Raw genomic sequence first — 15374 nt, forward strand, 5'->3', positions numbered from 1 at the left:
TGCAGAGAAATAAATACTGTTCATCTAGTGTAATACTGCTCTCAGAACATAAGTTATAATATCCATGTACTTGAAATCCAGAATACTTCAAAATGAAGACAAATAAGTGGAGATTTTAGTTTCTAGAAAAATGATAAGGCTGGGTGCAGTGGCTCACACTTGTAACCCCAGCACCTTGGAAGGCCGAGGCAGGCAGATCACCTGAGGTCGGGAGTTCGAGACCAGCCTGACCAACATGAGGAAACCCCGTCTCTACTAAAAATACAAAATTAGCTGAGGGTGGTGGCGCATGCCTGTAATCCCAGCTACTCAGGAGGCTTAGGCAGGAGAATCACTTGAACCCAGGAGGTGGAGGTTGCGGTGAGCCAGGATCGCGCCATTGCACTCCAGTCTGGGCAACAAGAGCGAAACTCCATCTAAAAAAAAAAAAGAAAGAAAAGAGAAGAAAAAGAAAAATGACAAATGAGCTACTGAAAATTAAATAATTAAACACTTTGGAACGGTCTGATTCAAGAGTACCTAACTATTGTAAAAGTCTATACATATTTCTAACATATCTGTATGGAAAAGGATTTCTGCATTAAAAATATATATAATACTATAACTGGACGTTGCATCTGGTATGTAGATCCAACAGTGAAACATTGCCCATTTGTGTGTGTGTGTGTGTGTGTGTGTGTGTGTGTGTGTGTGTGAATCTAATATATATATTAGATTCAGGAAGTATATGCGCAGGTTTTTTACATGGGTATATTGCATAATACTGAGGTTTGGACTTCAAGTGAACCCTTCACCCAAATAGTGAACATGGAACTCAGTTAAGTAGTTCTCCTTATATTAAATGCATATGGATAAAACATAAAAACACTGCTCTCATTGAAAGTGTTTTTTAATTTCATTTTAAATTAGGTTTTTCTTGTTCTTTTTACAATAATCCAACGTTTCTAATATGTTACCATTATTTTTTCCATTCTGTTAAAGTTTTCAAAGCATAAGAATCACAACTGCTACTTCTCACAGCAATTAGTTTACAAGGCTTTATTTTTCTGTCAATTGTAATCCAAGTATTGCAATATCCTACTATACCTCATTACTTCATTTTGGAGTTCTTCCATGACATCAGAATATAAAAAGTATTCTGGCCAGGCGCGGTAGCTCACACATGTAATCCCAGCACTTTGGGAGGCCAAGGCAGGTGGATCATCTGAGTTCAGGAGTTCAAGATCAGCCTGACCAACATGGTGAAACCCCATCTTTACTAAAAATACAAAAATCAGCTGGGCATGGTGGCAAGTGCCTGTAATCCCAAATACTCGAAAGGCTGAGGCCGGAGAATCGCCTGAACCTGGGAGGCAGAGATTGCAGTGAGCCGAGATCACGCCATTGCACTCCAGCTCGTGTGACAGAGCAAGACTCTGTCTCAAAAAAAAAAAAAAAAAAAAGTATTCCATGGACAAATAAATACGAAAACCATTAGACTAGAGGAAGAATAAAAAATGTCAAAAATTAAAAGTCCAGGGTTGGTGGCTCACGCCTGTAATCCCAGAACTTTGGGAGGCTGAGGCAGGAGGATGATTGCTTGAGGCCAGAAGTTTGAAACCAGCCTGGACAACACAGCTAGACTCCATTTCTAAAACAATGTTTAAAACTTAGTAGGACATGGTGGTACATACCTGCAGTCCCAGCTCCTCAGGAGGGGGGACAAGGCTACAGTGAGCTATGACTGTGCCACTGTACTCCAGTCTGGGCAATGGAAAGGGGCTCCATTTCATAAACACACACACACACACACACACACACACACACACACACACACACACCCTAAGGCTTTTCTAATATTTAATAAGTATCCTTGTGCTTAAAAAAATTATGAATTCATATTTTGTAACAATGCAACTGAACATCACTATACAAATAAGTTTGAGTTTTTTGGGGTGGGTGTTTTTTTGGTTTGAGAGAGGATCTCACTTGTCACCCAGGCTGGAGTGCAGTGGCACAATCTTGGCTCACTGCAACCTTCACTTCCTGGGCTCAAGTGATCCTCCCACCTCAGCCTCCTGTGTAGCTGCGATCACAGGTGCACACCACCATGCCTGGCTCATTTCTGTATAGAAATAAGTTATTAATAACACACTCAAATTTTTTTAAGACAGAGTTTCCCTCTTGTTACTCAGGCTGGAGTGCAATGGTGCAATCTCGGCTCACTGCAACCTCCGCCTCCTGGGTTCAAGCAATTCTCCTGCCTCAGCCTCCCAAGTAGCTGGGATTACAGGTGCCGGCACATTCAACTAATTTTTTTTGTATTTTTAGTAGAGATGGGTTTCACCATGTTGGTCAGGCTCGTCTCGAACTCCTGACCTCAGGTGATCCACCCGCATTGGCCTCCCAAAGGGCTGGGATTATAGGCGTGAGCCACCGCACCCGGCCAACACACTCAAATATTACTGAATTATATTGGCAAACTTACAGATTTCATATCCCTAAAGATAGACAACTGATACATATGGAGACTTAATGCCATTGATATTGGTACGAGACACATACTTCACGCCATTCTTTCATAGGTCTAAAATATGTCTCATTTAATTACATAAGCCTCAATGTTAGAGTTATCTTACATACTACAGAAATCTTTACAAAGCCAGTATGAAAATGAGGCAGAAAATACCCCAAAACCAAGTGTGCTATGACATAAAGAAAATACTAAAGAATATTTTTGCAATCTGGCCTGTAGGCCATGAATATGAAAAACTACCTGCTTGAAGCAGAATTACTTCATTGAGGAAGATGTGGTGTCAAAGCCTTTGGAAAAGGTGACAACTCAAACTAGTGGAAAGTCACTTTATTGAGAACTGTGGGAATTTCTAAATTAGGGAACTTATGGGTCTTCTGACTATCCATTTGAATGCACAAAATGGTAACATTTGAGGATGTGCATCCATTTCACATATCTCGTCCCAGGACACAGGTTGTGTCTATGGTTGCCTTCACACAATGACCAGTACAAAAGGAAGAATTTCATTTGTCTTCACTCTAGTTACCTGGCTTAGGCGTTGTCACTAAATTAAACAGTTTATATTTGTAGTATGATACAGTGTCAAAACTTTATTTTTAAAAAACCTGTTAATCGGACGGGAAAGCATATTAGTGGTAGAAATACAAAATTCAAGTCTTACTTCTCTATTTGATTATAATTATCATGATAGTACATATTTCAACTTTATATAATAAATACGAAAAACTCAAACAAAGCACCTGAGAAATCATTACCTATAATGACTTTGCTAGAAAGTTCTTTTTAAGCTGTAGATGGTTTAAGAGCAACTTCAAAATATCACTAAGCACTATCTTATCAGGAAAAAAAGCTGATTTCACAGTTTTATAAAGTAATTCAAGATGAGCACACTGTTACTCTGAGAAAAGTAGTTTTTTCTAAAACCGGGAATACCAGGCCTTTGTAAGTTTCTATTTTATCGTAAACTTTTTCTTTATTATTTTGACAACTTGACCTCAAGTTTTAGTTCATTGTAAAATTTAACTACAATAACAAAAGGCTGGTGCCTACAAAAGGGTCCCAAATTCCTCATCCTACTATTCAGTGCTGATAAGAATTACATGTTCCAAAATGATCGAATCTATCTATAAAATAGTTAAACACATATTAAGCACATTCCATGTTATGAACGATTGACTTATAAACATTCATTCATGCACTTATTTTATTCAGTACTGGGCACAATGTTAGGCACTGGAATCTAAATTATAAACAACACAGACAATGTCTCTCAGGACAGACAACTTCAGTCAGGAAGCTTACAGTTTCTTGGGAGTTACACCAAGGATTTGTGGGAACATAGGAGGAAAGCACTTGGCCCAAACTGATGGGCCTGGGAAGGCTTTCTGTAAGAAGTGGTATCTGTGCTGAGCAACATATCGTTCAATGGCTTTCAGCTCTCTGACTGAAGTTCCTTTAACAATATTCAGGTTCATAAACACTACCCTGTGTAGGTACGGAACCACAGTCCAAAGAACCTTGCAACATCGAGGCATTCTATGACCAACATCAGTACACACTATGAGTTTGTGGCTAAGTTAAAAATATTTTTCTCATCTGTGAACCACCTCTTTCAAATCAGAAAAGGCTTCCAGAGCTCCCTATCCACATTCTAGACTGCTTTTCCTCTGCTCTGTATTGGAAAGGCTAAAACACAAACAAACAACAAGCAAAACACAGCTTCTGTTACCTCTCTTTTTTATTAAACTTGTTTACCGAAGTACAATGTACACACAGAAAAGTGAAAAAATAAGATCATGGCTGAAAGAATGATCACAAAGTGAACACACCCAGGCCAGACATGGTGGCTCACACCTGTAATCCCAGCACTTTGGGAGGCCATGGTGGACGGATCACTTGAGGCCTGGAGTTCAAGACCAGTCTGGCCAACGTGGTGAAACTCCATCTCTACTAAAAAAATACAAAAATTAGCCAGGTGTGGTGGTGCGGGCATGTAATCCCAGCTACTCAGGAGGCTGAGGCATAAGAATTGCTTGAACCCAGGGGATAGAGGTTGCAGTGAGCCAAGACTGCACCACTGCACTCAAGCCTGGGCAACAGAGTGAGACTCCATCTCAAAAAATAAAAATGAAAAAAGTGAACACACCCACATAGTCATCACCCAGTTTAAGAAATGGAATATTACTAGCACTCCTGAAGTTTCCCTTTTTCCCTTTCTCTCTTCCCCAGAGGTAAGCATTTCTAACACCACAGATTGGTTTTGCCATCGTTTGGACTTTATACAAATGGAATCATATGGTATAGTAATCTGCTGCATAAGGATGTTTTGGTAAGTGAAGGACCACATATATGGTGGTCCCTTCAGATTATCAGTTTTTTATTGTACCCTTCCTATGTTTAGATACATAAATACTTACCATTGTGTTAAAGTTGCCCACAGTATCCAGTACAGTAACACGATGAACAGGTTTGTAGCCTCAGAGTGGTAGGCTATACCACATAGCCTACGTGTGCAGCAGGCTATACCCTCTAGGTTTGTGTAAGTACACTCTATGATGTTCGCACAACAAAATTGCCTAAGGACACATTCCTCAGAACGTATCGCCATTGTTAAGTGATGCATGACTATATGTATTATTTTGAGTCTGTCATCTTTTGCTCAACATTATGTTTGTGAGATTTGTACCGGATATTGTGTGTGGAAATAGTTGATTCATTTTCTTTGGTTTTAAAATATTCCATTATATGTATAAACCACAATTTATTTGTCTTTTCTAACATTCATGGCCATTTGAGTTATGTCCAATGTTTAGCTATTATGAAAAATACTACGAACATTCTTGCATGTGTCTTTTGGTGCACACATTTCTGTAGGGTCTACTGTACCTGAGAATGAAATTGCCAGGAAACAGGACGCACATACTTTCAGCTTTAAGAGGTACTGTCAAGCAGTTTTCCAAAATGGTTTTTCCAATAGTAGTGTATATGAGTTTCAATTGCTCAATGTTATTATCAATACTTGGTTTTGTCAGTCTTAATTTTCACCATTCTGTTGGAAATATGTTGGTATCTTATTTTGGTTTCAATTTGTATTTACCTGGTGACTATTTCGGTTTAGTGTCTTTTTCTGTTTATCGGCCATTTGGATATACTCTTTGTGAAGTGACTGTTCATGTTTTTCACATTTGTGAAATTAGGTTCTTTTTTTTTCTGTTGATTTGTAAGAATTTGCTATATATTCTGAAAATAAGTCCTTAGTTATATGCACTGCAAATACCTCCTCCTACTCTGTACCTTACATTTCTACTTTCAAATAGTATCCTTCAGTAACAGAAATTCCTAATTATAACATAGACCAATTTATCAATCTTTTCTGTACGGTTATTTTTTGTCCTATTTAAGATATCCTCACCTAACTCAGGATCATGAAGATATTCTTATGCACTTTACCGCTTTACCTTCTAGATTTAGATTTATAGTCTAAATAGAAATCTGAAATTGATATTTGTATATGGTATGAGGTAGAGGACCATGATTTTTTTCCATGAGGTTATCCAGTTGGATCAGAATATTTTACTAAAAATACCATCTATCTTCACTGTTTTTGCAGTGCTACCTATGTTATAAAATCAAGTTTCCACATATATGTGGGTATATTTTTGGACTCCATATCATTTTATTTGACTTTCATCAATCCTTACACCAATACCATGCTATCTTAATTACTGTAACTTTATAATAAGCCTTGATATCTGGTAGTGTAAATCTTCCAACTTTCTTCCTTTTCTTCTAGATGATTTTGACTATTATTGGTTCTTTACATTTTCATATAAATATTAAAATCGTTTGTCAGTTTCTACAATTAAAAAAACAAAACCCATTGGCTCTATCCATCTATTTGTGTTTCTGCTCTGCTAATAGTATCTCTTCTGTCTCCCTGCCAATGGCTTCAGATCATTTTAGAGTATGTTTCTCCCCATTAGGACTTAGGCATGAATTCTGCAAAGAAGGTATGAGGTACCAATATGAGGTAGTTCAGAGTAAAGGCTCATGGTAATGCTTTAAGAGCATGCCTGTGATTCTAAGAAACTTCTTCAGTTCCTTAGAGATTTTGCAAGAAAACATAATTTTTAAAGAGTCAATTATTCAGACTTCTCCAGAAATATATTTTTGTGATAATTGCCAGTATCATATACTTCTAAAATCTCAGGGGATATTCAGAAGTTCCATTCATATCACTTTTTAAAATCAACGGGAATCACAACATTGCTAGAATTTTACAATGCAAAAGGTCTTTAGGGCTTACTCCTTTTTTGATTATGCCCAGTTTTACCTGAAGATCAGTTTTCAAAACGAGTAATTTCTCATATAATTTTTTTTTATATTGAGAACTGAAACAGCATTATTTTCCCTTAGACTTTGAACTATATGATGGCCTTTGTACGTTCTTATCCTCTAAATTCTTAATACTCAAATTACAAGCAAACTTTAGAAGTACAATGGTCTAAAATTAGAAGTCAAGGATTTAGGATACCAGTTTGGGTTATGCCATCAAGAATTTATGACTACTCATATACACTCTCTAAACAGAGGAGAGCAATTACACTGCCTATGTATAATATATTGCATTAACTAGATGACATCTTTAAGGCTAATAAAGTCCATTAGACTAAAACGAACTTCAGAACAGGTACTGTTGGATCCCTACACCTCAAAAAAAGTAAAATAATTGTGGTTGAATTCATGAGTAACTAATTTTGATCTCATCATTGTTTTTCTGAAAGCATGGAAGAAAAAAAATGAGTTAAATGAGAAGTTGACTTTAAATGTTAAGGAAGCTAAATTTCACATTCAGCTTTATTCTCCCCACATGGAAGGAGAGTGACATATCTATTTAGGTAAGAGAGTAGATAGGGCTGAATAGTCAGGCCTGAATGGGAAAATGTTAGTTGTAGGAGACTTTACTGTATTTTTATATCATGCAAAGCACATGTCTTGCCCACAACATGCATGCTATGTGTACTTGTTGATTCGATTTGAGAGCACTCTAAGCTACAGCATTGGCATCATAATTATTTATAATACAGATGATGTCTTTATAAGAAATGTTGGCTTTAAACAGAACCTGATTGTACATGTCCATGGCTCAGAAGTCCCCTCTTGCAGGTCACGAAACTAGATGCACATGAAGACAATAGATTCCATGAAGTGAGAGAGTAATTTCTCCCATATGCTGAAATTTCTGGAGTGTTTATGATAGTAATTTACCTTTTCAATCATCATTCTCCCCTCTACAAAAAGAAGCATGTTCATTAATAATATCCAACATGGATTCTACAGAGTTTCAGGCCTGTGAAAAAAAGGGCCTCCTAGGGTGAATGATAAGGCCATTTCTAGAGCCCAGAAATCTGTAGAAGGCCACTCAGAGAAAAAGGTGCTTATGGTCCCAGAATTTTATTTACTCAAAATAGAACTATGTTTAATAATAACATTTTATTAAATGTTTATAAGTAAATCTATTTACCTAAATGTACAGAATTAGTGTTAACAAACTCTTATTTATCCAGTACCCAAGTAATCAGAAAGCCCAATCATTATCAAATTATTTTTCCCCATAAGCAAGACTCTAAAATAGCAATAGATGCTCACAGTGATAATCATTCAAACTAAAGATTCCAATAGACCTCCTGAAGAATTTTTGGAAGTAATTGTTTTGGGTGTATGTTTAAAATTAAGTTTATTATATTCTACTGCTTACAAAACTAGTCATATGTACAATACGTACATATGGACACTAAGTTAAACAGAAAAATTCAATTAGTGAGAAATTCCATTTACTACTCATTACATAGAATCAGGCATTTATTGTGTCTGCTGCTTTCTCAAATTCAGGCATATCAGTCACTGTGCTCCCTCTCCTGAAAGTCTTTCCCTATCAGTCTATTACATAATTCTCTAAGCACTAAAATTCCCCCTCAAAATGCATGAGTTAATCATGTCCTATCCTCTCAAATATGTCAACAGTTTCTGTGAACATCTTTTAGGTAATATTTTACTAATATTAAAATTTATTATTGTTAAATATGGGAAAGTTAAATGCATACTCAGTTTTAAATAGATCAACAGAATTTTTAATTTTAAGGAATTGAAATTTCAAAAACCCGGGTTTAAATGAGTCTAAGCTGTTCAAACTTAACTATATATCTCATTTTTTCCCCATATGTATGATACCTAAAATAAGTTTTAGCTTATTTTTTAAACCGACATACATTGAATTTCTGAAAATTCCAAACTTTGATAGTATCTGATTCATCAAAAGCTTTGTCATTCATCGAAATGATTTTACTTACAAAACATAAATATCAACTTTATCATTAGGGAATATTTTGTTTAACAGCAATATGAATTCACTGAAGGACATATATCATTTTACTAAAATACTTTGTAAAAATTTACAAATTAGAGCGAAATGATCATCCTTACATGTTCATAATTTACATAAGAAAATATAAACTGAAATTAATTTTAACATAAGGTTCTGAAAGAGAATTGCAAAAATAAAAATGGAATTTATTTTGTAATATCTTAGTGTGCAAACTATTTTTAAAGAAAGGACACACAATGTTCACAGATGACCTGAAGAGCCTTGCCTTAAGTGATGATTTTTTCCTATTCAGCTAGCTATTATAAATATGCTAAAAACAATAGCAAGGACAAACAAATTGCACATAATTAAACTGTCATTATGCCATCAAAAATAGATTTTATATAAACATATAATATTAGAAGTATTCAAAAATAACTTGATTTGTATTTTGTTCCTAGTAGTTCCTTTAAAAACAAATAATTTGTTCGGTAGCAGACAATGCACAAAATAATTACTAAGAGCATGTAAGGCTCCTAGCAAACTTTTTGCTTATACAATTCTGTTTCCTTTTCATATCCACCAAATGGGAAATGGAATTATATGCGACACTAATAATTCTTTATGAAAAACATCATTCTGAACACACAATTGAATAAATGTATTCATATATACATATACACACACACATAAATGGATGATAGAAGGTATAGGCATGTATCTCCTACTTACATGATCCAAATGTTCTGCAACCCTAAAACCTACATTTCCTTTATCTTCAATAAATATATATATGCATCTCTATGTATGACATGTATAATACATATAAATATGTATGTTTTAATTTGAAATAATGTATTCATTTCATAGCTTTAGATTAGTTCCAAAAATATGTTCAATAGAATTTACAAATGTACCTAATGGATACAAAGAGATCAGCTCCAAAAGAATAATAGTTTAACCTATTCCCATCAAAATATGCTAAGATACTCATACATTGCCATTAGTTTACTTTGTTATCTTAAATGATAAAGAGAATCTAGTCTTTCCTGAATTTAAAACAAAGATAGCGTTCTCAGATTTTCATAATAATTTGAGGAAACGATCATAATAAAGTCTCTCTGGATAATTAATTTGAGCAGTAAGACAAGGGTTGCTGAATTTCTGAATAAACATTCCTAGAGGTAGGCTTAACTCTATTTTGACTTGAACCAGAAAACTAGTTTTATTTAGCATTTTGCAACTCTCTGAATTAAACACAAGAATTAGCAGGGAAAAATTTTTTAATGATCATTTGACCATTAAAACTGAATGAATTACAATTGTTATACCTAATATGGAGTTTATTCTGGATGGGCGGAGGGTGTGTGTGTGTGTGTGTGTGTGTGTGTGTGTGTGTGCAAGTGACCAACTGAAGTAACGACGACTCTGCTGCTTATCAGAGGCAAAAGGTGAGTTGCTCTAAGAGTACAGTACTTACATTCTCAGTTCTGTGTCGCCTAACAGAAACTACAGTATGATTCAAATCTCTTTTTTCTTAAAGAGAGTTACAAAACCTCTCTTTGATAGGTGTTACAATTTGGTTCAAAGCCTCCTAGAAGTTGAATGGCAATGTTAAAACCATTAACCACTCAGCTCCTGAACATGAAGAAAATTATGCTTGTATAGCAACTAGGATTTCCTTCTCAAGATTGCAGCAGCAGTCAAAATTAACAATGGATTATTCTTGTAATTGGGGTGAAAGGCTGGGGTGGGGGAGGAAAAGAAAAAAAAGTTTACATCATATCTTTCCCTGAGATTACCTACAAATTTATACTTCATAATTTAACACCATAAAATTATGGCTGTCAATACTTGTTTGGGGACACAATTTCAAATACAAAATGGAACTTAAAAGAAAGATAAGCTACTTAAATCTTAAAAGGGAAACTAAAAATTAATGGTAATTTTCTCATGTATCACATTTCAAAGAAGAGCCCTTACAGTATAAAGATCCCATGAGTTCATGACAGCTTTATTCTTAGACCCACAAATTGAGCCATTGTTATGCTCTGAAACTGCAGGAACTGCTGCCACCTATAGGATCTGAACAATAATGGCAGTGTTTCACTCAGCAGTACCCTCTATTGGAGACAGAAATGTGGTGAATGTGTAGGCACTTTTCTTAACAGCAGGTGGCCTCACTTTTGCTACAGATTTACCTCAAAGACGTTGGTTTAAAAGCTTTTTCATGTTTTGTAAAATAAACTCCAACTTCTGCCTGAATCTAAAGTTGCTAGGTGATTTGAGATAGGAAAAAAAGCCCCATAACGCTGAACTCTGAAAATTCACTTCCATAAACACAGTTTCACAAAGTTGTTCCCCAGTTGCTAATCTAATGTCACTTAGTGCTATGCCATATCAACCAAGACACAAAAGCGAGGTATTCTGCTGAGACTCTCTGCATAGGGGTGAAATTAAGGAAAGTTTTTATTGAGTATAAAATGTCAGTTACCATAATTAGTCCCATCTTTCTAGAATTTATTTCACTCTGCAATATAAAGTAACTATAAAGATGCTAGTTTCTTGTGGCAATCTTAGGTAATTAATATTAAGCAAGGTTATACATTTTTAAAGATTTACAGTTGAGGATTAGTAAACTCAAACCTTTAAGAAAAGCAGTATGTACCAAAGATGTCAGCATAATTTTCTTAGAAAAGAAAAGCAATTAACTTTTATATCTTTTTATTGTAACCAGAAAATGACAGCTTCCCTTTGGTTTTATTCCATCTATACAAATTAATTAAAATAACTAATGCCTTTATTATTGTTAAAGATTTGAAAGCATTTAAAATGTTAACAAATAAAAGGTGTTATAACCAAGGGCAGAAGTAAAGGATTTCAGCATATTCAGAAGCCAAGGTAAAGCAGGCCTATAAACCAAAGAAAATCTTGTAACAGAAAATCACTCAGAGTCAAGTAGCCCTCATATATGAAATAAAAAATATTATCCACTATACTGCTGTAGACATGTCATCAACTGATGATATTGCAAAGGCTAAACTCTAAACCTCTATCTGTAATCACAGCAAATGGTGGCAAGCAAAAAAATATATAGACTTAGGACAAAACAAAGAAACAAAATAATACCCAATTCAAAGCCATGAAAAAGCAAATAAAATTATTATTGAAATGTTGACTATTCCAGAAATATTGGGTAAATATTTCAAAATGTAGCCAGCTATCCAGATATTTATCATGTTTCTTTAGAAAAAAATTAGGATTTGTTTTTAGGTATATTCAGACATTTGGTCACAAAATCACAGGTTCCTAGAAAATATTTAATATACATTGCTTTTAATTTTACACATTAAATCTAGGTACATATAGATATTTTAAATAAATTGTCACTGCAGCCTTACATAGGCTGTTTGTCACTGAAATCTTAGAAGGGAAGGTACATGGAGGAAGTACCATCCGTCCCTTTCTGTGAAGTAGCTTTGTTAATTCCATGAGTTCTCACACTACTGCCTTTCACCTGTGACCAGGCTTAGCCTATACCTGTACTATTGTGAATATGCTAATAGTCTGGAATTTAGGCCTATCACCTTCCTTTTTTTCTTTATATATCTTTACATGTCTGGCCTGGCACCATTTTCTTCAAATGACTATTCTTTGCTGCGAACAAAAGCTCTGATGGACTTTTCAATTCCTTTCATAGTTAAGAAATGGCAGCTAGGCAAAGTGGAGGAACACAAAAAGCTAAATGTGCTCAACCAAAAATGTGCTATAACCTTACAATTCTAGATAACTGGGCTTTATCTTAAATCTATACTTTTGAGATTTATAATCTTTTCCAGCTACCTATACAACTTATTTTTAAATTGTTTATTGAATCATTATAGTTTATGTTTTTCAGCTTTAAACTGTTTTATCAATTTCCAAACCAGGGTCAGGAAATATGGTTTAAAAATAGTTTTAATTAATAATAGGGCTTAGCAAATTTATTTGATACATAGTTGTATATAAATATCATGGTACTGAAAACATTACACCAGACTTACATAGATCCACTGGTTCTCAGGGTGGGTACACGTGCACACCCCAATCCTGGGCTTCTCCAAAAGTTCTGATAACATCATGGGTTTGCTCTACTATCAAGTGCATTTTATTAGATCAAATCTCCAAGCTCCTATTACCTCAATAATGAACTATAGCAAATTGAACTTTTATTGTGTGTTTTCTAAAAGATAGTGATTAAATACATAGGTAGGCAGATATAATTGTATGTGGTAATACAGTCCTACAGTGTTTTTCAAATTTTGTTTAAATAATTTTTTAAATTTTCCTAAATTCTCTATATCCTCATAGTAATGATGTCTCTGAGTCTATAACCCAGAACTACCTTTGATATAACTGTATAAAAGCTTTCCTTCATTACTTTAGTAATAAGCCATTTGGATAATAATAATAGCTGGGATATAGCACCCACCATGTGTCATGTACTAGGTGCTTTTTATTCAAAAGCATTGATCCTTACACCAGTCCTTTGAGTCACTATCCCCATTTTACAGATGAGGAAATAGAAAGAGAGGGAAATTACGTGACTTGCCTAAGACCACCAGGTCTGTGGATTACAAATTAAGTGCTCTTTTTGTTAAAGCAACTGTAGATATAATTTAATTCAATTCCAGAAAAAAATATTGAGCAACTGCTACATGGAACATACGACTCTAAGCATTTTTTTCACAAAATAATTTAGTTTATAAAATTAGGTAACTCAAAATCTTACAAATATATAAAGTTGTTGTTTTTTTTTTTTGTTTTTTTTTGTTTTGAGATGGAGTCTGGTCCTGTCGTCCAGGCTGGGGTGCAGTGGCGCGATCTCGGCTCACTGCAAGCTCCGCCTCCCTGGTTCAAGTCATTCTCCTAACTCAGCCTCCCGAGTAGCTGGGACTACAGGTGCCCGCCACCACACCTGGCTTAGTTTTTGTATCTTTAGTAGAGACGGGGTTTCACCGTGTTAGCCAGGATGGTCTCGATCTTCTGACCTTGTGATCCGCCCGCCTCAGCCTCCCAAAGTGCTGGGATTACAGGCATGAGCCACCGCGCCCAGTCGTAAAAAAAACCTTTATACATTTTTAAGAACCCTAAAACCCTGAATGTGACAACTTTAATATTTCACTTATATTCTTGATATATGTTAATATCACACAATAAAATAAACACATTTCACAGCAAGAAAAGGACTCAGGAGTTAGAAAATTTAAATAGTTGATGCCACAAAATCACTATGTATCCCATTTTAAGAATATGTTGTAATATGCAAAACTGTAGAAGGACCCCATATTGATAATGAGTGAGATCTTTTGAATCTGCAATATTCTTTACCTTTAAGAAATTAATAATCTCCTACTTTTTTTTCCAACTACATGCTTTCACCACTTTAGTAGTGTCTTCATTTTGAAAGCACTTGGAATAAACAGTTTAAAAACTGTAATTTTCTTTGTAGGTACAGTATTAAATTGCAATATCAACTCAAGCACCAAAGAACTACAGTGCTACCCTGAGGACAAAGGCATTTTAGATGTCGTAAATATATTATGAAGAAGTCTTTTCTTTAAATTGTCAGCAAGATAACCTCATTCTTTCCTTTTTAATAGTGATTTAGTGTTGCTTCACACAAAAATCAAATGCAGTGGTATTTATGGTACCATACATTATATTACAAGAAACAAAAAGGTTTCAAAGGATATCCTAAAGCTTCAGTTTTAAGGGACATAAGTAGGTGAGCAGATGGTTCTCAGATAAGGCAGTCACAGGCTTTCCCCTTCAGAATATTCCTAAACAATGATGCATTTTGATTTGAAGGGTCCTGTTCGTAAGTCCATCATATGCTTCTAGTAAATCAAAACTGAAATGAGATCATGCATAAGATTTCTTTTTTAAATAAAATTTATCTTTAAAATAGTGAAGTATCCAACAGTCCTCTGCCTTTTGAAGGCCATCCTTGTAATATACACAATGTTGCTAGCTCTACTTTGGCCACACCAGTTACTCCTTTCAAAAATTTCTACCTATAGGCCGGGCACAGTGCCTCATGCCTGGAATCCCAGCACTTTGGGAGCCAAGACGGGCGGATCACAAGGTCAAGAGATAAAGACCATCCTGGCCAACATGGTGAAACCCCATCTCTACTAAAAATACAAAAATTAGCTGGGCATGGTGGTGTGCACCTGTAATCCTAGCTACTTGGGAGGCTGAAGCAGGAGAATCACTTGGACCCAGGAGGCAGAGGTTGCAGTGAGCCAAGATCACACCACTGCACTCCAGCCTGGGTGACAGAGCAAGACTCATCTCAAAAAAAATTTCTACCTATATTCTTACTATTTAAAAACTTCAACTTTTCAAATAAGGTCCATTCTATATTCCTTTACTCAGAACAAGTCCAACCACTTACTAAAAGTTTCCATTTGTTTTTATTAAAGCCTAATTTATCTACTTTAAAATTTAAAT

At 35.2% G+C, this 15374-nt stretch overlaps 1 protein-coding gene across 2 annotated transcripts in view; it reads right to left on the reverse strand.

Moving 5' to 3' along the window:
- Positions 1 to 15374, reverse strand: part of CAMKMT (calmodulin-lysine N-methyltransferase) — a 419013-nt gene that overhangs the window by 278692 nt on the left and 124947 nt on the right. The window lies entirely within an intron of this gene.

The sequence above is a fragment of the Rhinopithecus roxellana genome, chromosome 17 (assembly GCF_007565055.1).
Source record: "Rhinopithecus roxellana isolate Shanxi Qingling chromosome 17, ASM756505v1, whole genome shotgun sequence".
Taxonomy (NCBI): domain Eukaryota; kingdom Metazoa; phylum Chordata; class Mammalia; order Primates; family Cercopithecidae; genus Rhinopithecus; species Rhinopithecus roxellana.